The sequence below is a fragment of the Ambystoma mexicanum genome, chromosome 1p (assembly GCF_040938575.1).
Source record: "Ambystoma mexicanum isolate Mex_15411 chromosome 1p, UKY_AmexF1_1, whole genome shotgun sequence".
NCBI classification, from domain to species: Eukaryota; Metazoa; Chordata; class Amphibia; order Caudata; family Ambystomatidae; genus Ambystoma; species Ambystoma mexicanum.
Genome location: NC_090921.1, coordinates 458,674,838 through 458,698,852, shown reverse-complemented (window position 1 = coordinate 458,698,852; position 24,015 = coordinate 458,674,838). Strand labels below are relative to the sequence as shown.

General features: G+C 44.0%; 1 protein-coding gene across 4 annotated transcripts in view; it reads right to left on the bottom strand.

The window, feature by feature from the left end:
- Positions 1–23,700, bottom strand: part of REX1BD (required for excision 1-B domain containing) — a 298,422-nt gene extending 274,722 nt beyond the window's left edge. Inside the window, exon 1 of one of the 4 annotated variants that reach the window (XR_011303914.1) lies at positions 23,354–23,700. The gene's annotated coding sequence lies outside the window, so the exon portion shown is untranslated. The remainder of the gene's footprint in view (positions 1–23,353) is intronic. The other 3 variants (XR_011303913.1, XM_069649293.1, XM_069649292.1) reach the window with 3 other exon arrangements.
- Positions 23,701–24,015: the final 315 nt, after the last annotated feature.

The following is a 24,015-nucleotide window of genomic DNA, read 5'->3' as shown; positions in this document are numbered from 1 at the left end:
CCTTGATCTCAGTCTCACCAGTGGTCAAAACCTTAGACGTTTACATTGATGCAACACTGTCCTTGACCCGTCAAGTAAATGCAATCTCCTCCTCCGCAGCTTACTCAACCAAATTGCTAAATGCTGCCAGACCCTTCCTCTCCATAGACGGCTGCCTAACGATCGCACAAGCAGTGGTAGGCGCTAAATTGGACTATTGTTATGTACTCTTCGCCAGTACCTCTGTTCACAACATTAAAAAAACTTCAGACCATCCAAAATAACGCCTTGCGTGCCACTCTGAACATTCCTAGATCTGAAGACATCTCAGCCGCCCAAAGAGCAGCACACTGGCTCCCCATCTGAGAAAGAATCACCTTGAAGACACTCACAATCACACATAGGTGTATTTCCAAATCTGCCCGCCCTACGTGGCCCAAAGAATTGCTAAGACCCACTCGTCCAGGCCTACTAGAACTCCATAAAACAATAGACCTGTTCAACCCAAGTTTAAAAACGTGCCAAAGCGGCAGGGACAAGATTTCCAGCCATTAAGTAAAACAATGGAATTCTCTCCCAGATTTGCTAAGGGCTGAGGAATTCTTAGGCCTTCCCCAGCGGCCTAAAAACCTGGCTATTTGCCTAAACCTTGCTTACCATGTAATGTGTCCCTTCGGGATCTGATGCTTTGTACACTCTGTATGTAACTGCTTATGCACTTGATAATTCCTGCACACTGCCTCCGGGCACTTTTTACTGGATTTCCTCTAACAGCGTCTAGATGCCTTTGGGTTTGTGTGCGCTATACAAATGAAAAAATAAATAAAGTAGAAGGATTGAACGAAAGAGTTGAATGGCACATGCTACAGTAAGCTCTGCACAAGGATTACAATGTTAAGTGTTGGGTGGTTCTCATGGCTTTTTTTACATAGCATTGTTCTTGCTCCATTATGGTTAATTTGAGCTGGTACAGGTGTCTCTTTGGCACTGGCTCGTGGAGGTAAAAATATATAGCCTGAAGTGGAGTGGTTTATTAATGTCGATTTGAATTGGTTTCAATAAATATGTTTCATTATTACCTTAAAAATATATTAGTAATGTAAAGGGAATATACGTCTCGTAACCTTACGAGGGTTACATAAATGTGCATAAAACATGGTAACGTGGTATCAATATGTGCTTTTAAGAATGAGGCGTCATTAGGATATCTTGCATATCCAGGGTTTTGTTACATTAAGTTCTCACCTTAACGTCCCTGCAACTAAAGGTTTATCCTTGAATTTCAGGGTTTTGTTATTCCATACATAACATTAATAATACAGACCTACTCCTTAGACAAAAGTGTGCAAGACAAAAAAGCATTGGACTTTTAAAAAAAGTAATGAACACCAGGAAAATAACAGAGAGAGGAAATGTTCAAAAAATATGCTGGCAAAGTATAAAACGAGCTCACCTTTAAAACCCAGCAATCTGTCGTGAAGTAATCCCTGGAAAACTAAATCTGAATGCAAACAAGTGCTTGTGGTCTTGCGAGTAAGCTTACCCTGGTAGCCAAATACTTGAGCAGGCTTGCCAACCTAAAATAAAAACGTAAGGGGTTGTGTCCGCCCTCTAAAAAAAAAAGTTATGCTCTTCAGCCACGTGTGCCCTTTATTTGTGCCCTGAAAACCAGCCACAATCAGGGGAATATAACTGCACCAGTGTCCAGGATTGTTAGCTCTCCTGCCACATCGGGTGCTAATACTCATTACTTACTTGCCCTCTCATCATTAACCTTGGTCACCCCCATGTCTGGCTTTTAACAATACTCTGCTTTATAAAGGTAACTTGAAAAGTATACATAACATAGTGTCACTCAAATATACACATCCTTATAGAACTATGTTAGGAAAAAAGTGTTCAATTGTGGCATTAGAACCCCCATCTACAAATACCACAATGCAATTGAGCAAAAGGCAAATAAATTGTCTCTGAGTGCAAAACTTTCAAAGACTGACAGCAGCACGGTTTTAAAAAAAATGATGTGTATGCCGTGTGTTATGGGATATTTAAAACTTTGATAACTCACAATGTTTTTATGCAATGCGCAGTGAGATTACATTAATTGCCATCGAGCACACACTTTGGTTAAGCAGCGTTCTCCAAGCGGTACACCCCTTTTATCCGGTGCCATCATTTTGGCGCTGGCCAATTTGGCACGGCCATTCTGCCGCAGCACCCATTTCGGCGCAAAAGCCATTCCGGCGCCGTTATTTTGGCACAAGGGATGTTTGGATGTGGCTGACATTGCAGCCACATCTAAATGCCCTCATGCTAAATAAGATCACAGGACTGCACTGCTACAAACCTTGCCACCTCCCACTTGTGTTGCTTTTCTTTTAATTAAATTAGTTAAATTTAAAAAAACATACAGCCTTGAACTCTGGTCTGCCGGAGTTCAAGGCCCAGCCTTTAACCACTAGGCCACAATGGCTTCATGAGGCATACATTTCATACTTAGCCTATATTTTAATATGTTCAATGATAAAAGGCTAGCTATGAAACTTGTGAAAATCCAAACAATAACATCATTGTAGCATAATGGTTAAGTGCTGCGTCTCAAACTCCTTGAAGTCAGGGTTCTCTGATAGCAGTGTTCAGCATAAATGTGATTTTCTTTTTTTATTTAATTTTTTCTGTTTTATAAAAATGCGGATTCCGTGTGTTATGATGTATTTAAAACTAAGAAAACTCATAGCATTCAGGACTGTGGACTGTGCCATCCATGCAGTAACCGGGACCGACCCTGCTTAGTTACAAAGCGAGGAAGGATCCAGCCCAGTTAGGTCATGTTTCTCTAAGTGTTCTTCTAAGGGTGGACCCATATATGGTGTCCGGTCAAAGTTTCGACTCAAAAGGGTCGAGTCAATTCGAACGAAAACAAAAGGATCGAAATTTCTTTTAAATGTATTTTTTTTTGTACTTTAATGTAGCTTAAAAAAGGTGTTTTTACACCAAAAATGGGGGTTGAGTCGAAACTTTGACCCATAACTACCATATATTAGTCAACATGGCCTTAGTGGGCTGACCCCTTCCTCACTTTGAAGCTAAGCTGGGTTCGTCCCAGTTACTGCAGGGATGGGAAACCCACTGTTGCTGTAAAAATACCTTTTAAAAATGTTTTATTATTCACTGTGAGACTACAAATACCAGAATACAATTCAGCAAAAGGCAAAAAAGTGTCTCTGAGTGCAAAACCTTCAAGGACTGACAGTAGCACAGTTTAAAAAAAAGTTAATATTTCAGATGCTCATTGGGTCACTCATCCATGCAGTAACCGGGACTGACCCTGCTTAGCTTCAAAGCGGGGCTGGCCCTGCGTAGCTTCAAAAGGGCTGGCCCCTTCCTCTAAGTGGTCTTGTAAGTTTGTCTCATTGATCAGGCAACATGGCCCGAGGAGGCTGGACCTCACTCTGAAGATAAGCAGAGTCTGTCCTGGTTACTGCATGAATGGGAGACCTGAATGGCAATTGAGTCACTGGCCATTAGCCAGTGATTTTTCACCCCCGACGTCACTAAAGTTATAAAAATATCTTTCAAAATAATAATTTTTTAAAAAGTAACTGCAGGTACTAAACTACACATACCCACGGTTATCCGTAGTCCTTTGTAACCTCGGATATAGTCGCGAATATCGGCAAAGCTTCCCAGGCCATCACCAAGTGCCCCCCTCATCTGTGCTAGCTCCACGCACTCCCCAGACAGCCTCCTCCCATGCCTTCTCCCTTTCATCCCAGAGCACACGCTGCTTCTGTGACGCAGTTTGCTTTCAGATGTCGGCTATTTGAGGCTACTGAAAGGTTTGTGTTGCAAACTCGGTCACTGGACCCCTCCAACTCCAAAATTTCAATCAGTTCTTACTAGCCATACCACCACCTCTACCCTGATGGCATTCGGATGTTTTTCACCTGCAAATAGCTTTTTACTGTGTTTCATTTTCCCATAAAATCGGCTATATCCATGAAAATCTCTGGCATCGATAGAAAAACAAGATGGCGGTCGTTTCATTTCTGAAAAACATGATCCTGCAATGCACCATGGGAGATAGAATCATAATTTCTGGAGAAGGGCACCCACTTCTGTGTCAATTTTTAAAATAACTACGGCACGGAATAACCCCAAACCATGCATGGATCGCGAGTAGACGCTTTGTGCCCAAGTTGTTTCAGACCTGGTCCAAATACGTCCAGCGGTTTAGACTGTGTGCTTTTGTAAAAATTCACCTTTTCTGTCTATGGAAAAATGAATGGGAAGTAGGCCGCACTTTTGAAAAAAAATATTTTTTTGCACTCATTAATCTTTTTATTTTGTAACAAATCTATATGAAACTTTGCAGTCTGGGTGGGCCTACAGACCTTTAATCACTTTTGGAATTATGGCCAAATCCGTTACTCAAATCAAAAGTTATTAACAATAGAATTTTGAGGGGTTCCTATTTGTCTCCGATTCACCTTAACTATAGCCGCCCTATAACATATTATTATTCAGGGAAAAAATCTTAGTTGCAGAGACGTTCAGGTGAATATTTAACGCAACAAAACTCCTGAAATTCGGAAGACAATTCAGGCTGCGCAGCATATGACCACAATGATGACATCGGAGATTACATCACTGGTGACATCACTAATCATGTAGGATGTCACTGATTACATCACTGATGGCAAAGCAAAAACAGAGGTGATGGCTGGAAGGTTTAGACTGAATCCTAACCACTGGCATTGCTCGGGGCAACCCTCCAGACCATCGTTCTTCGCCTGCCAAGCCATTACAGAAGGGGAAAGACCATATGCAAATCAGGCTTGGCCCCACCCCAACAGGGGCAGTCCAGCCCGAACTGCTAGGTCACATCCCTTCTGCACGAGACCACAAGCACCCGCAAACATGTTTCGCCCTTGTTGGGGCTCATCAGTGAGGAGTAGCTTGGGTCTCTAGGCCCAGCAGGCACGGGACCCACGTCTGGGCATACCCGTCCCACTCGGGGTGACAAAGCAAAAACAGAGGTGATGGCTGGAAGGTTTAGACTGAATCCTAACCACTGGCATTGCTCGGGGCAACCCTCCAGACCATCGTTCTTCGCCTGCCAAGCCATTACAGAAGGGGAAAGACCATATGCAAATCAGGCTTGGCCCCACCCCAACAGGGGCAGTCCAGCCCGAACTGCTAGGTCACATCCCTTCTGCACGAGACCACAAGCACCCCCAAACATGTTTCGCCCTTGTTGGGGCTCATCAGTGAGGAGTAGCTTGGGTCTCTAGGCCCAGCAGGCACGGGACCCACGTCTGGGCATACCCGTCCCACTCGGGGTGACAAAGCAAAAACAGAGGTGATGGCTGGAAGGTTTAGACTGAATCCTAACCACTGGCATTGCTCGGGGCAACCCTCCAGACCATCGTTCTTCGCCTGCCAAGCCATTACAGAAGGGGAAAGACCATATGCAAATCAGGCTTGGCCCCACCCCAACAGGGGCAGTCCAGCCCGAACTGCTAGGTCACATCCCTTCTGCACGAGACCACAAGCACCCCCAAACATGTTTCGCCCTTGTTGGGGCTCATCAGTGAGGAGTAGCTTGGGTCTCCACTAGTGACATCACTAATTACATAGATTATGACATCACTGATGGCATCATTGATGAGATCACTAATTACATCATATATCACTGTTGGTATCAGACATAAAATGACTCATTAGCTATGTTACAATATTTATACAACCCCTTTATTCATGTGCTTTCAGCATACTCAACAATGAAATAAATGAAATGTCTACACATGCATGACATCAGTATTTGTGAAGCTTTCATTTGTAGCATTTGGTATAAGATGAAATTAAAGTATACATGAGTATTATTTTATAAAAATCTTTACTTTTATTAAATAGCCAGCAAATTTAATTGTCCATTGTATAGAATTTATATAATTATGGCAAATATATGTATGACATTTGTAACATAATATAAAATGTACATACAGTAATAAAAAATATTAATGGAATTAAATAGAAATTGAAACCGGATTGTTTCATACATCTTAAATGTACAAATTTAAATGTGTGGTTGTTCTCATTATAAAAATAGTATGTACAGGTATTGTTTTATAAATGAAAAGAGAAGTGTTATAAAAACAAAGAACATGCATGTATTGAGATATATTATATAAATTCTAAGCATGGGTATTCTTAAAGTATCTTCACAAGACTTTGCAAACAAAAGTATATGGCCCGTCAGATTGATTCTGTGAAGTTTGGTGAGGTTTCGTGCAGGGGAGGCAAAGGTATGAGGGGGTTCCAAAATGTGTGCTTTTTCCCATAGACGCAATTGAAAAAGAATAAGATTTTTGCTCACGCCTACAACCCAAGCCACTGGACGGACTGCTCCAAATTTGCAGCAGGAGGTGTAGCTTGGTCTCGAAAGCGTGCTTTTGTAAATTTGGACTAAATACGTACAGTCTTTTTTTTTTTTAAATGGCCAAAAAGTAGGTAAAACAAAATGAGTGATATCTGAGTTTGGTCCGCGGACTCACTTACCTATTCGGTCCATCAATGGGCCTCCGATTGGTCCAGAGGTCGGCGTGGTCCAGAGGTCGGCGTGATGTCCGCGGAAATCGGACGCGCCCGCTGATTGGATGGTGAAAAGCGTGAGATGCGTCAGATTTTTGGAAACGCCCGCCATGTTGGATTCGCGGACATCGCCCGTTGTCCGCGAACACAGCAGTAAAAACATATTAAAAAAAACAACATTGCACTTGTCAAACTAATGAAACAATTGCTGGGGAGGCGAGGGCTGATGAGGATGGGATAAGATATGGCCTTAAAAAGCAAAAAGAAAAGGTGTTTTTTCAACTCCGATGTCCGCGAACAGTCCAGATGTCCAGGGCAGTGCTGTGATGTTCGCGAACATCTGAGATGTTCAGGGACATCTATGCCTATTTCCGCCTTACAGGGTTGGTGAAAGGCAGTTTTTTGGATGGCTTATAACTTTGGCGCCACTCAATGAAACTGTATGACATTTTGGAATTTCTTTCTAGACCTGACTCTGAATTGTTCTACAAAGTGCGCTGCTGTTTTGTGAAGAGACAACAAAATTAGAGGGGTGTCCCAAACAATTTTAAAGGCTTATAAATATGGTGCCATTTGATGAATCTGCACAAAGGTTTGCAAAAAGATTTTAGACCTAGGTATGAATGCTTTTGGAAGGCTTGGTGGGATTTTGACAAGGGGTGGCAAAATTTAGAGGGGGGGTGTCAACATTTTTAGATGGCTTATAACTTTGTTGCTGTTTGACGAATATGGACAAAGGTTTTCAGAAATATTTTAGACCCAACATTCAATGTTTGTGCAAAGTCTGAATGGATTTTGTCAAGTGGTTGGCAAAGTTATATGACTATTTTATGTACATACATTTTGACATTTAAAACGTGGGCGGGTTTGCAGCAAACTCGTGCAAGGAGCATTGGCACGGACCTGAAAGCATGGTTTTGCAAATGTTTCCGTGTTTTATTTTTTGAAAAGTGTTATAATGTAGTTACAAAAAATAGTTATATACCTTTGGTGACTGATGTATTGCTTGTGGCCATGGGCAGTGGCCAGGTTGTCCGGGTCATGACCCTTTAACAAAAAGTTTTTTGATTGAATTTCATACGTTTTTATTAGTGCAACTTAACCATATACATATGATAACACAGGAAAATGCACACAAGCATGTACAGCAGTGGATGCTATTGCACCACCAAAAATACGTAAAAGTAAGCCATTAGCACATCTGAATTCTCGGTATACCCCCTATCTAAAAAACCTATGGAATGAAAAAGGAAATGTGAAACCGTCTGGAAAAAAACCCACTACAGCCAACAAAGACGCCTTGCTTAAAGCCTCAGCTGTCTATAGGGATGAAATTATATCAGCCAAACGAGACACGTATAATGACAGGATAGGGAAAGCAAGCTCCAGCACTAGAGAACTCTTTACTATCCTAAGAGAACTCAAATCCCCCACCGCCCCCTACAGAGAGTTGGATCAAGGACCAGAACTGGTGCACCAAAATGCAAGAGGCCCTAGCTAATAAAATGACCTTGCTTCAAAAGAGAATTTCCACCAAAAATCTCAATCTGACGCCCAAGGGCACACCGCGCCTCCACAGGAGAACGTCCATGAAAATGTCACACTCCCTAAACCCCTTCATCGATTCAAATTCAGCCCAGTATCTACACAGGAAGTAATAAAAACTATAGCCTCACTCAAACCTTCGAACTGCCAAGGTGACGCCTGCCCAGCATCTGTCATAAAGGAAGCAGGTAATGTACTCGCCCCCTTTATCACCTCACTAATCAATGCTTCCTTCAGCACATACACTGTCCTCACCAACCTAAAGAGTTCATGGGTACTCCCTCGTCTAAAAAAAAAACATCACTGGACCCGAACATTACCACCAACTTTAGACCTATCACAACAGTACCGTTCTTACTAAAAACTATTGACAAAGTAGCTTATAATCAGATACAAAAATACCTGGAAACCAACAAACTACCCAGACTTCGCCAATCTGGCTTTAGACCCCAACAGGGCACAGAAACAGCCCTAATGTCAGGACTATGGGGTGGAGGAGGTGGAAAAGGTGTCAGGGACTCCGGAAAGCTTAGAAAACCTTATACAGGTGGAGAAACTACCTTTCCCAGCAGTCTTTGGGACATCTGGTAGTTCTTGCCGTGCGCGCGTGGCCAGCTGACACTAATTAGCAACAGCTTATCAAGGGCCAACGGCGCACAGCAGGTGTGGCTTATTCTGATTTGTGAGACGAAGTCATGCCGGAGGATTGAGGGAAGCCCCTCGCGCCTGTATTTGTCCTTTTCTAAGCAGGCCATGTGAGCGGACAGCAGCGAAAAAAGGACACGTGCGGTTTCCATGCCAGTACTTTATTTTCCCTGAGCAATCACTTGGAGCTTGCAGCGGCTGAAGAAGGACCCGCGCATCTGCTACGGGCTACACAAGATTACGTCCGGGAAGGCTGCGAGCTTCCCAGACGAAAGATAAGTGCGGGATGGGTTTATGAATTCACATGATTACACGGGCTCAGGCTGGTGCTATGTTTATTGTATTCTCTATTGAACAGGGGCAGTAACTTTTGATGCGCATTGCTTATGGGCTCAGAACTCATTGATTACAATAGTGACCGGAGAGAAAACGTGGTGCTGGCCATATTGGGTTGCAGAGTACTGGTACTTCAATGCCTGTGGTACTAGCACTGGAAGGAAATACCGGCTGCCCCCAAGTCTCAGTGCTGTTAAATAGATTACTCCGAGTGTGTTCAGTAACACAGCACAATGTTTGTGTTTGGTCCAAGTCTATGGCAGTATATGTTTTAAGTTTGTAAGTGTTGCTAATGCTTGCCCATAGGGCCATGTGTTATGTTCTTCATGTTGGGAAAACATTCCATGAGTCTGTTTCATTCTGCTTGCATGTATGTGGTTAATGTACCTGTATGACTACCTGTGCCTGTATCAAGAGGTATAGGGGGTACAAGTGTTCAAGGAAGGTGCATCAGTGGCCTTTATTAAGGGGCACTACTGATGTCCTGAGTTTGTGTTATGGTCTATGGTATTTCACAAGATATTAGACACAGTAGGGTTTTTTCCGTTCCTTCCCCGGTCCTATCCAAACTAGGCACTTCCTAACCCTCTATCCGGTGTTCCTAACATCCCCCATCCCGTCCACAACCTCTCCCTAAACCTCTTCCCCCCACTGGCTGCCACGTGGTATCCTGTGTTTGTATATCAGGTATCTGTGCCAACCACGGGTGGAGGGGTCGACTTCATTCGGCTTCTGTGGTTCGGGGGATAGTGTCAAAACACCTTCCCCCATTATTGTGTACTTGATTGTTGACACAGAAACAGCCCTGATTGATCTAAAGATTCAGATTGACGACCTAAAACATAATGGGAAATTCACCCTCTTGCTCCTGTTGGATCTGTCTGCCGCTTTTGATCTGGTTGATCACAAGGGTCTGTGCAAGCACCTCTCCACAGCGGCATACTTTTCAACAGAAGCAACAGCATGGATACAATCCTTATTAAACAATAGGACCATGAGAGTCTTTTCAGTGTCAGCCGCAGCCGACCCTATTCCCATCTCGTGTGGAGCCCCACAAGGTTCAAGTGTATCACCTACCATGTACAATGTGTTTACCAAACCATTGTTTGATGATCTAGATAATCTGGGTGTCACCTACACTAATTATGCAGAGGACACCCAGATGCTCATCCCTCCGTCAGGCAATTACAACGAAGACTTAGCTCTTCTAAACACAATTTACCTTATCATTCAGGCCTGGAGGGCCGCATACAGCCTCTGCCTGAATGATGAAAAGACCAAACTACTCCTCTTAGCAAACCCTACTCACTTTCAAAAATTGAGCGATCAATACCAAGCTTTCAATATTGAGGGAAACAATATGAAGGTCTCCAAAGAGACAAAAACTCTGGGATTCTATCTTGACTCCTCCTTGAATATGCACAAACACACCAATGCCGTAGCTTCGGCAACAGCATATACCTGCAAACTTATCCATGCTTGCAAACCTTTTCTCTCCAAAAACAACGCTAGCCAGAGCACTAATATTATCTAAAATCGATTATTACAACGCACTGTATCTAGGGGCAAGCAAATATACTATCAGAAAACTCCAGATCCTGCAGGACAATGCACTACGAACTACATTAAGCATACATCGCCGACATTAAGTGGGTCTCTATTAAAGAGAGACTACAATTGAAAACAGCTTCACTGACCTTTAAATGTCTCAATAACATAGCCCCTAAGGACCTAGTTGAAAAATGTACCAAAAATACAACAACTCGACTTACAGGATCTTCTTACTCAGGCCGTCTGCAAGTGCCTAGGTATAAAAGGCTGGCGGCAGTACTTTCCCATTTATGGCTGCCCAACTCTGGAACTCCCTAACCACTTCACGTAGAAACAACCAGTCATTCTTTACATTTAGAAAAGATATGAAAAACTGGATAATTTCCAACAATACTACGTACTAGTCACGGCACAAATTCGCTGAATTATACTTCTGCATAATGTTCACTACCGACAAGACCTCAATGCATAATTCTAACTCTACCAGCCGACTGTATAAATAAATCTTGCCCCTGTAATTATTATAAACGGTATTCCCATGCACTGTATATCTCTGGACTGTACACCAAATATTTATTGTAATAGCATTCCCTGTACTGTATATCTGTATTTGTATATATCGGTACTGCCCACTGTATATGCTACACTGTGTGTAACTAAGCAACTGCACAACCTTGTAAATGCGCCCAGGTACCTCCGGGTTCGGCGCGCACTATAAATAATAATCAAAACAACAGGTCGCACTCTCCTATACCATAAAAAATAATGCTTGACACTCAAATGTACAATAAAAAAGGTAAAAAATATATTCTTGAACAATTTAAAAAGCCCTGGCAACAAGACAGGAGACAAACACGTACTGTGTTTCACGGCCTACCGAGCTCTTGTTCACACTAAAAGCAACTCCAGTGCACATTTAAATGGCCAGAACATGCTTCATTTGCCACTCTAGGGTATGTGAAATCTGACGCCCATCTTTATCTAGTATTCGCATTTGTTAGAAAGCATTAGATTTACCTTCCAAATACTGAAAGGCTGCAAAAATATACACTCGAAGAAAACATCTTAACCTAAGATTATTTGACACATGTATCTTTAAAAAAGGGGTATTTTCCATTGCTCAAATGATATAATTGCCCAAAACAAATATATATATGTATATACATAAACACAAATGTATTAGATAAACACTGACTCTCCATATAAAAACAGTGAACTTGCACGAATAAACGCCAATATATGAGGGTGTTAAGAACAATCCTGGATTCAAAGTAAAGTTAGTGCTGATGAGCACAAATCCAAAAAATGCATACAGTAAAGTGCACAGTGCGAGGTCACTGCTAAGGGCAATATTGCACAGTATAAACTTAACATAATACCATGAGTACATGTAAGCTCTTACTATTGTAACAGTAATACCCAATTCACCATTAATGTGCATACTGCATAGTTATTAAACAATAATATATATTTTTAACAGAGTCTGTGCAAATCGGCAATAATTCATAGAATAAAGTGCATTGTGCAAATGATCAATTTACCCACTGGAATGCATAGCACATAAAATTGTACACAAATCATTATGCAATGCAATGCAAAAAATAACGAAAACCATTTGGACATTAAAGTACATAGTGCATAATGATGTACACAAATTACTATATAATAGTAAACGTCACATTATGATCTGTGCAAATCTGCAACTGTGCAACAACGCATAGGATATAGTGTATAGTGCCTCAACGTATTACACAAATTAGTTTGCAGAAAAAGGTTTTTTTTTATCACATTAGGGTATATGCAAATATCCAATTATACAAGGATATACAAAATAATATGTGTAGTTGCTATACTTGTTTCAATGACATATAGGGATTTGTTTAGTAACTGTTATTGACATTTACTACTAAAGCGCAATGTGCAAGACGAAAAGCTGATGATTATGCAGTACAGAGAAAATTGCAAATAAGCAAGAATAGGTTGACATAACTCATACTGATACATACAGTGCAAGCAAATCAAAAAGGTCAGAAAATGTTCCCCCTTTGATATTCAAGAAAACAATAGTATCAAGAAAACAATAGTTATTTAAGATTTAAAGATCATCATAATCACAGTCAAATATCCAGTTTTACACAGCTCGACTCCAATAAAGTAAAAGGTTCTTCATCAATTGTGCCCTCAAGGGGTTTTAGTTTCAAAATCAATGGTCCTCATTACGAGTCCGGCGGTAACCTGCCGGTTTTTCCAGCTTGGTTACCGCCGTACTCGTATTACCATTCCGCCTCCGTGATTCCGGGAATTACTGGGGCATTACAACCCTGGTGACCCGGGAATTCCACAGGCGGAATACGGTAAAACCCCATTCCCATTGAGTCCCATAGGGAATGGGGACCATGGAAACACCGGCACCCTCTCGTGATGGTGCCGGTGTTTCCACGTCCGCCTGCAGGCATGCGCTGTGAACCCGCCGGGTCAGACCTGGCCGGAATGACACCTCCGCCTGCAGGACTCAAGATCACCCAGTATGGAAACAACGGTGGCAGCGTGTTTAACGCCACCGTTATTTCCATACCGTTGACTCGTAATGAGGCCCAATGTATTTATTTATTGGACATTTGTATGGCGCCTATATACATGTGTTTCCAGACCCCACAAGACAACATGACAGGGTTTGGAGGGGGGAGGGAGAGACATGGGAAATCCTAACAAAACAACAAAGAAACGGTTATATTGGCCTTGTGACAATCCTACCATGCAAGTGCATAACAATGTGATAAGTGCAAGGGGGTGGGGGTCAGAGGGAGAAGTGCAGAATGGGGTACCCACAAGGGTGAGTACAGGCAAGTGCCGGTCAGGCCAAGGGGGCAAGTGCCAGAGGAAAGAGGGGGGGAGGGAGTGTAGTGGACAGGGAGGACTAAGTTGGGATAGTCCTGGAAAGGGAGCCCCAGGGCTAGTGCTGGCAATGGATGCTGTGAGGGACTGGTGGGTGGGTGGTCTGGTCCCTGTATGACTCTGAAGGGACCAGGCCCCAGTCGCAGCAGCAGGTGGCGAGTTTAACAAAGGAGGAGGAGAGGGAAGGAAGGTGAGAAAAGGGAAATCTTGAGAAGTTTCGGGAACTTAAGAAGATCCGGCTCAAATCTGAGGGCGGGGGGCTGTTCTAGAGGGAGGCGCCAGCCGAGGAAAGGGATCTATCTCCCACTCTCTGACTGGAGTAACGTTTGACCTGCAGAGAGTTGAAGCCAGAAGACCGAAGGATTCTGGCTGGGAGATATTTCGGGAAGGAGAGCTGGATGTAGAGAGGCTCCAGGCCCCAGACAGCCTTGTGGATGATGCAAAAGGTTTGATCCTTGCAGTTACCAGGAGCCAGTGGAGAGATTTTAGGGATGTAGCGATGCAGTCCCTGGGCTTGAGGCCAAGGATAGGTCTTGCAGTCCTAGTCTGGATTAGTTGGAGGGGGCGAAGGGAGGAACGCTGATGAAGAGGCTGTTGCAGTAGTTAAGCCTAGAGAGAGCCAGTGCTCTGGAGACATTGAGAAGATGGAGCTGGAAAATTGACTTGTTGGCAAGGTCTGTGATGTGAGGAGAGAAAGAGAGGAGTCAAAGATGGTCAAGTGGGTGAGGGGAGGAGACCGAAGGAGTCTGGCCAGAGAGTGAGGGGGAAACTAGGAGCAGGCGTCCCAATGAGAAGGATCTCGGTCTTGCTAGCATTGAGGCAGAGATCATTTGCAGAGCACCATGCCTGAATAGCAGTCAGGCAGTCAGGTATAAGCGGGGTGGAGGAGGAGGTAGGGGAAGGCAGACGGAAAGAGAGCTGTGTGTCATCTACGTAACACTGGAAATGTGGGGTGTAGGTGGCGATCAGGTGGGCAGGAGAGGCCAGGTAGATGTTGAAGAGCCATGGTGATGGGAAAGATCCCTGGAGGACACCAGAGGTAGAGGGTGAAGTGGAGGAGAGAAAAGGACCCATTTGCACTTGGAAGGGTCTGTTAGCAAGGAAAGAGGTAAGCCACACCAGTGCCCTGTCTGTGATGCCTAGGGTATCACAGAGACTGTTTATGAGGATGGAGTGGTTGACAGTGTCAAAAGCAGAGGAAAGATCTAGGAAGATCAGAACAGAAGGAGTTTTAGAGTCCACATTAGACAGTAGGTCTTCTCCGGTGTTCAGAAAAGCAGTTTCGGTGCCTCTGGCTGCTCTGAGACCAGACTGGTGGTCATGGAGGTAGCCAGCCATTTCGGTGTGGAGGGTCAGTTGGGGGATGACCAGCTTCTCCATGAGTTTGGCCAAGAAAGGGGTGATAGAGATAGGTCGATAATTAGCTGGGCAAGAGAGGTCAGCAGATGGCTTTTTTAGAGGAGAGGAGAGAGGAGGCGAGGTCGGCCCATTCCGAGAGGAAGCGGGAGGAAGGACCGGGGGATCTGTAGCTAGTAGTGAGAGTAACAGACAGAAGGGGGACAGACACCTTGCAGACTAGGCTTTCAACGGAAGAGTATGATTGAGTGGGGATGATGGAGGCAGGAACCTACTCAGGGAAGATCCGAGCCACTCCACCTCCACATCGGGATGGTCTGGGGTTGGATAGAGTGTCAAACGCAGTGACGGAGCTGGCCTTGAACCATATCTCAGTGAGGGCGAGGACGTCAAGGTCTTCAGGGAGGTGACAGATGTCAGAGGATTGTTTAATGGAAGAGTGAGAATTGAGGGTAGATAAGTGAAGCTGGTTACCCCCTTTAAAAGATTTGCGAGGGTGGGTACAGGGGTGCGGTGCTACCCCTTAGGGGGAAATGGGGTGATGAGGGAGGAAGGGGTGGAAGGAGAAAGTGGGAAGTTGAAGAGGGAAGGAAGACGCCTGTCCAGAAGGAGAAGGTTGAGCTGGGAGCCCTGGGCCATGATAGTGCCATTGTGATAGACAGTTATGGTGCAGTTGGAAGATGTGAATTGGGCCAAGAGCACTTCCCATCTAGTGCCGCCAGGAGGAGAAAGGGGAAAGGATAGAGACCATATGGGGGCGGTCCATAGATTAATTGATGGAACAGCAAAGAGGATGTCAGTGATAGTCTGTTTGGAGGACGCATTGATGTAGGTGTCTATGATGGGCAGACCAGGGTTGGATCTTAGGAGTTGCTTTTTTTGTTTCTTCCTCCCAGACTTTGTGAGAGAGGGAGGGCTGGATGATGGAGAAACAATTTGAAATGATAGGGGAGACGGGGAACATCATGGGGGAAGGGAACAAAGAGGGGGTGAAAGGTCAAGGTCAGAGGATAGTGGGGAGAGGGTCAGAGGCACTATGCAACAATAGGATCGCACCAGGCAGCCAAGCAGACAAAAAACAATAGGTGCACTGGAGGTGCCCAGATTTACAGGTCAATGACAAGTTTTTAAACGTACCTAAATTCAAATTATGCAGACAGCACTCTAAAGCATCCAACACTAAATAGCTGCACAGATGGAAAGTACACCTAAATTTGAATTATGCAGAAAGGACCTCTAAAGCATATAAAACTAAATGACTGCACAGATGGAAAGTAAAATGATTCATTTCATTTCTAATTGACGTAATTTTAAGGTTCTGCCCCACCTCTAGGGTGTTTAAGTACATAATTCACTCTGAAAAAGGAAAAGCCTTTTAACATACCACCCTGGTGCTCGTGAAATTGCTTTGCTATTGGGTAAGAAAAGTCAGCGTGCTTGATAGCATGCTTGTGCTGCAAGATCCTGATTTTTTACTTGCAGGTAGTGCTGCCCACATGCCACCTTTTACACAGTTTTTACACAGACACCTTAAAACATATACTATGTAGTCAGTTTTGCATGTGATGTTAAAAGAATGATGTGATGTTAAAAGAATGGTATAAGTAGTCTGTATCACAGGATGTAAACATTTCAATTGTGGCACTGCATATTGGCACACCTTGCACCTTACACCTGACATTTAAAATAACCCGCACGATTTCTAGATAACCAATTTAGTTTCGGAGCCTCCACTGGGGACAGATAGGTTCACACAAGTTTATCTCTTAAAGGAGGGGATCTCCTATGTGTAATACTTGGATGCGTTGGTAGCAATTTGAACAGATCCTTACCAATTTTGAGGACATGCCAGTGTCTGAAAATAATATCCTGCACATTACGCAAGTCAGGACAATATGTTAGAATGAGTCTCCTTACCTGGTTATATTCAACATTTTCCTTTTTTCTCACATTAATTAACAAAGTATATTATTAATAGCCTGTTCAATAACTTTTTTTGAATAACCTCTTGAAATAAAATTAGAGGCAGTAATGGAGCATGCCTCCTTAAATTTAGTTAGATCAGAACCATTACGTCTTCAATTAATAAATTCACCATAGCGGATGCTGTTAATACAAGTGGCCGGATGGTTACAAGAGGCCACCAAAGGAGCATTAGAACCAGTGGGCTTGTGTTACGCTCACCTGGTCTCTGCAGAGGCATTGGGGCACGGTTGCAGCCCTCGCTGGAGTTAGATCTCCCCCTTCTGGTTTCGTCCCCTGCGGATCAGCTATGGGCGGCGACAATTGGTGACACTGCTCCTGCGTGGATATGGGAAAACGGGAATGCACTGATAGGTGACTGTGGTCTCCCAACCCCTTCGACCGAAGGTGCAATTTCTGTGGGCACATACCGGCCCATAAGGCTCACGTGGTAAATGTGAATGATGAGCTCTCTGTCCTGCTACTTCTGGCAGGGGCTCTTGTTGATGTAATCTAGTTCCTTCACTGATTCCTGAGTAATAGTCCAGTCCGGCTGTGACTAATTCCTCTTTGTGCTTTCTCTCAATGTCTTTTGTCTTTTCCCTCTTTCTTTTCCTCTCAATGTCTTGATGTTATTGCTCTCAATGCTGTTGCTTTGCACTGAATAACGTTCCTCTCTGTTTTCTCCCAAATAGGTGGAAATGCGACCTAACAACAACTGTGGAGGCGCGGAACGTGGCTGTGTGGAAAATGGATGTGACCGCGATGTCCAGCAGCAGGTGAGTGATGGCTTTAGGGAAGGAGCAAGGTTTTAATGGCAGCGTGCCCTTAACGTAATGTCTGTTAAGTTTCTAACCTTGTCTTTTGCAGGTGCTGCGAGTTCGGATGGAGTGCGTCGTTCCACGGTGCCTAGATAGTGCTGTATGCGTTCCAAGGTGTTTGCTGGTGAGCTGCGTTGCCAGGAAGAAGATGTCTGCGCTCTGAGATGTTTGCAGGTGGGCCACGATGCCAAGAAGAAGATGTCTACGCTCCGAGATGTTTGCAGGTGAGCCGCGATGCCAAGAGGAAGCGTACAGGTGAGAGCAGGATTCTCCAATGGTACGTACGAATGAAGATGGCAGGATCTCTCCAGGTAAAATGAATCCCAGGCGACGGTGAGCGTTACACTGCACTGAGGTGCAGAATAACGCAAAGCGTGCGCCTTGGGGTTAGGCTGGCTTTTATAGTTGAGCTCTTAAGGCCATGCCCCCTAGCACAGTCCTGCATGCCACACCCTGCCACTCCTAGAAGTTGCACGTGCAAATGCAGATGGAGACCACACCCGGATGAGTGAAACACAAACGAGAGTTCTTGAGAGTATTCCTGCCCATAATGTTCCTGTTCCATTCTAAGCACTTCTGCCCATAATGAAAATGTCTTTTTTAAGTTCTTCCATGAGCCTGGCGCCAAAGGCGCCAGGACTGTGTCCAACCAGCCCCCCCCATGTATAAACGTCCCAAAGGGACGTGCGTGACTCATGATGCCCACTGCTCCCTCCACTTGATGGTGCCACTCCTGTGATCCTGGCCAAGTGGCCATGACAGCTTGTGAAGTACTGATGTGTTAATGCCATCTTTAGTCATACATTCTTGGACATCCAGATAAACTACTTCTGCCTTGCTACAGGTCTCTATGAAGCTCAAATTCAAGTTGTTACAATTTAAAACCTTCACAAAGTCAAGCCATTCACACTCTGTGCCCTTTCAAATGATGAACAATCATCAATAAAATGTAGCCAGCATACCACAATCATTCTGAGGTGACCCCACAATGTTCCGCTCCCACATCCCCCTGGCGAGGTTCAGATATGGGGGGCAAAAGTTGCCCCCATAGCAATTCCCGTCGCATGGTGGTAGAAGGAATCATTGAATAGAAAATCATTGTGAGTCAAACAAAAATAATTTCCAAAATCATGGATGTATAGCACAAATAGATGAGAGATCTGGTGTTCAAAAAGAATTTACAAGCCTCCAAATCAAACTTGTGATCTCTAGTGGTGTATGGAGACACCACATCAAGAGTGGTTAGCAACATATGTCTCCCAGGAGATCTCATTAATTTGTTTCAGAAAATCAGTGATATCACGCACAAAAGATGTTAAAGTGTACACAAATGGGTTGTATCATCAACAAATTTGGCTATATTCTCCAACAGAGAACCACAGAGAGTAACAATGGGCCAACCAGGAGGCTTAGTCATAGACATGTGTATCTTTGGTAAAAAATAGATAATTGGAATAACCGGACTGGAGGAAATTATTTTTTCGCAGTGTCTAGATCTAAAATACCCGTATCTGTCAATTTCTAGAATAAATCATAAAGGTTACTAGTAATACCTGGAAAAGCATCAGCAGCCAATATTTATATATATATATATATATATATATATATATACACACACACACACATAAGAAATAAAGTCAACAAGTGCAATTTTGCAATTTTTACATTTGTATTATTTTCAGTTTTTCTTCTCTAAATTAATTATAACTTAGTATTAAAGTAAAACAGATACACTGCACAAGTAGAAGAATCTCTAAATACTGTCCTTTTTTATATATTCAGTTTTGTACATACTTCAAGCTGCAGAGCATACACTACAATCACAGCATTTCAGCTAAAATGTGCCTTATAATTACAGTTGAAAATAATGTACCTTGGCAATATTTATATGTATTTTATGTGTAATAAAATAGTCCTAAAATTTCAAAATGTTATTTATATAATAAAAGCTTTCATTAGCTAAGTCATATAAGATGTTATGTCGAATGCCATCAGTGATTTCATATATGATGTATTTAGTGATGTCATCAGTGATCATCAGTGAATTCACCAGTGATGCAATCTCTCTTTCATCATTATGGTCATATTACCCACTACCAATGTAGACACCTGGTCAAAAATGTCCTCCAGGCACGTTCCCATCTTGAATGCTGCGGATGCCATGGCACCCCTAACCGAATGTGCTCCAAAATGTCCTACAAAAATGCCTGCTTGGCTCATGCACTATTTTACCCATCTTGCCAGGGTAGCTGATGCTACTGCCCTAAACGGTTTCCTTACCGCTATTAATAATTGCGATTCACCTGCGGGCCTTAATTGTGCTGCAATACTTTCATAAACCTTCAGAAATCTGACCAGATATAATCTGGGTAGGTCTCGGAAAAGCTGCAAAATCAATTGTCCCGATTTCTGTATTAGTTCTTTTCGCTAGATGAAAGGTTACACCAGTAGGCGAAAAGGACTTCCTGTTCACCTCCAAAGCTTTGACATCTGAAACTCTCTTGCATGAAATTAAGCAGAGCAAGGTAGCTAGTTTCGGCCGTAGGGCCCTCCTGGATAGCTGCTTGTTATCAGGCCATGTCTCAAACATTCTCAACACTACCCTCACTTTCCAAAGACGAGAATATTTTGGAGCTGGTGGTCTCATACTCTTTATACCTTTTAATAATCTACATATCAGTGGATTTTCGCCTACAGGGCCACCTTTGACAGCTGAAAGATACATGTTAATGGTTCAGTATGCTTTACCCTGGCCCGCCGGGTTCACTAGAAAGTTCACCACATGGACTACATCCATTCAAGCGGTATGGACCTCACTCTCCATGCACCAATTACTTCATCTATGCCATGCTCCTCTGTAGGCCTTCTTGGTACCCGAAGCCCAGGGTTCTCTGATGAATTCCTTAGCCTCACCCAAAAGGCCTGGCTTGGCCCAGGATCTCCTAAAATCGCCCACGCTACCAGACTCTGATTCACTGTCTCAACCAGTGGGTTGACTTCCCCATCTGACACGATATCCTCTCTCTGAGGCAGCAAGATCATAATATCGTACAACATCTCCAGAAGGTCCAGAAACCAAGCCTGACCTCTCCAGTTGGGAGTCACGAATACCACTCTCGCTCCCCATCTCCTGACCTGTGCAAGCGTTCGTCGTATCATGGCGAACGGAGGGAATGGTTATTCTGTTGCTGGTCCCCAGACCTGCAGAAAGGCATCCGTCGCCGAAGTTTCAGGATCCGGTCTCCAACTGAAAAATCGTGACAGCTTCCTGCTCATTCTCTAGGCAAACAGATCGATCTGACATGACCCGCTCCGACTCATGATTTCCTGGAAGACTGACTCCTTCAGTTGTCAATTGCTGGAGTCCCTCAGGTGTCTCAAATTCCAGTCCACTACCTGGTTCTGGACACCCGGCAGATGTTCCGCCGTCACACTGATTCCCATGCCAAAAGTCCTTTGCTAGCTCTGCTAGCATCTTGTATCTTGTCCCGCCCAGGCGGTTGATGTACCTGACTGCGGACACATTGTCCATCTTGAGAAGAATGGAACACCTTGCCCCTTCCTGTGTCCAGCATTGTACTGCAAAGGATCCTGCTAGCAAGTCGAGGCAGTTGATGTGAAGGACTAGCTCCTCCTCAGACCACCTCCCGCCGGTCGTCACATTGCCACTACAGGCTACACAGCCCCATCAGCGGGTGTCCTACTCTATAATAAGGTCCGGGGAGGAACCAAATATCACCCTGTCATTCCAGGCTTCCATGTAATGGTACCACTATTCTAGTTCCGTCCTCATCTCCTATGACATAGGGACTCTTTGCTCACACGGCAAGCCCTATTTGATACACTTTACCTTTAGGCGTTGTAACGTCTGATAATGAAGGGGGCCTGGAAAAATGGACTGAATTCAAGATGATAGACGGCCTACTAGCTTGGCCAGTCCCCTCAAAGATATTGCATCTTTCAACATCATGGTCTTTATCTCCTTGCTAGAGTTTACTTTCTCAAAGTGTAGCTTGAGGATTCCCTATACTGTGTCTAGAATGAAACCCAGAAATTCCATTGACTGGGTCGGGGTCAGAACTGATTTCTCCCAGTTGATCAGAAACCCTAATTGTTGCAATAAGACGGTTGTGACCTTCACCTCTTCCGAGAGCAGATCCCTGCCCAGGCACATTATGCATATATCATCCAGGTATATAATCAATCTGAAGCCCTGCTCTCTGCGGTGCCGGACTACTGGTTTGATCAGACTGGTAAAGCACTGCGCCGCTAATGCAAGCCTGAATGGGAGACCTACAAACTCCCATCTCTGACCTCTCCAGAGAAATCGCAGCAGCTGCCGTTGACTCTGGTGTATGAGTACCGCCAGATAAGCGTCCCTGAGGTATATTTGTACCAGCCAGTCTCCCTTCTGAAGTATGTTCCTCAGAAGATGGATTCCCTCCATCTTGAAGTGTCTGGATACCAGAAAAGCATTCACTGCTCTGAGGTTAATCACCAGCCAGAACTTGCGTCTGCCCTTTACCAAGAACATGCTGCTCTCTGACCGCTGGTCTGATGGCCTTCTTTAGCTGCAACATTTCTATCTCGCTGTCTAGCAATATTGCCTTTTCACTGCTGACCATGATCGCTCTCTGTGGGTATACCTGCACCAGGTCTTGTAAAAATTCTAAGAAGAACCCCTCTACTAATCTACCATCTGCAAAACCCAGGAGTCTGAATATATCTCTCACCAGCTGTGTATATGCTGTGCTACTGGCGGGATGTTTGCGTTCAGCGTACAAACTTGTGGTGAGCGTTCTCTTATCTGAGTTGCTTTGTTCTTGCTTGCCTCTGGCTCTCCAGCCTCCGCCTCTGATCCTTCCTCTGGATGGAAAGAAGGGGTTGGCTCACCGGTCATCCTGCTCCCTCCATTGGGCCCTGCTCCCAGAGGGCCTGTAGTATGTATACCGGCTAGCCGTGCAGCCCCTGCCTCTACCAGCCCTGCCTAAAATCTTCAGGCGTATGAAAACACTCGATTTTGTTTTTGGCGGGTGAGGGACCATTGAAATGAATGGGCATGCAGGAGGCTTGGCGGGTGAGTCAGCTCTTTACAAGGCGGCTGACACCCGCCAAAAGCTTGTGAGTTGAGAGCTATGGGTAATTGGTTTTTGCTGCTCGAGCAGTAAAGAGTTGCGATGAGCATAATCCGAGCCTCCGGGTCTTGACATAGAATGCGCTCAGCATAAATGAGCCCTGTCTGCAGTGCTCAAGTATGCATTAATCTAATGAGTAGCAAAGGTGACTTTTTGTCCGTTTAGCATTTGTTAAAGATCCCAAGACCTGCGAGGACAATGAGGACACAGGCCAATCCTCCTTACCTCTCTTGTACAATTGAATATATATGTGGTTGAAATACATTATTTGCAGTTTTGTTCCATTTCAACTGTGTATATTGTAAACGTCATCATGAAAGGTTTTACGTTGATATACTCTTTCACTGATTCTTTAACACTTGATAGGACAGATTAAAACATTTGTTCAGGACCCCATTACTTGTGTTGCTAGTGATAGTAGGTTTCGATTCAGATTTCGATTTATTATTTTTATTTTAATATGCAGAAAAGCTCCAATCAAACTAGTTTGGTAAGTGCTATAATAAAAAAAAACATGTAAATTAGAAAACTCACCCGAGATGATCTTACTAGTAATTTCTTCTTACTGAGATCAGCTGTTAGCGGGATGCTAACAGCACAAACGGCAGGGGACACCGAAAGAAAATAACAGAAATGGAAGCAAGGAAAGAGCAAGAGGGCGCATGGATTCCTAGCAGAGCATGTTACGAGGTCTGTGCTTTCTGTACTGTGTGAAGCAATTCCTGGCTTTCAGATGCAAACTGAATGCTGATTGGTCACTAACTGCAATGTTCCCATTGGTCAGCATTCGCTCGTACTGTTTGTGAATAGAATAATAAAAGTGTGATCACAACTGCACGCAGAAACTCCCTGCTTCAGTGACAGGCTCGTGTATTTGTTTGCTCTCAACTGCGCCACCAAGCTCCCATTCAAGCCTTCCTATTCTCTGTTGCACTGATAGCCGGCATGGAAGTGACGTAGCAATGGGCGAGTGCAAAGTACCAGAACTGACATGTTATGTCAGGCGGGATGTTTAAACGTGGGACATCGGTTTGAGCCGAAGCGCCAGTCTCTTTGTTTCGGCGCAGTGATTGGGGGAAAGGAGAGATGAATGGGGTAAAGGAGAAGTTGCTCATGTGCATTAAAGCTGCATTTGAAAACATTAACTTTGATTTATTTATTTAGTTGTCGTGTCCCCCGTTTCTTTCCATGCAGTT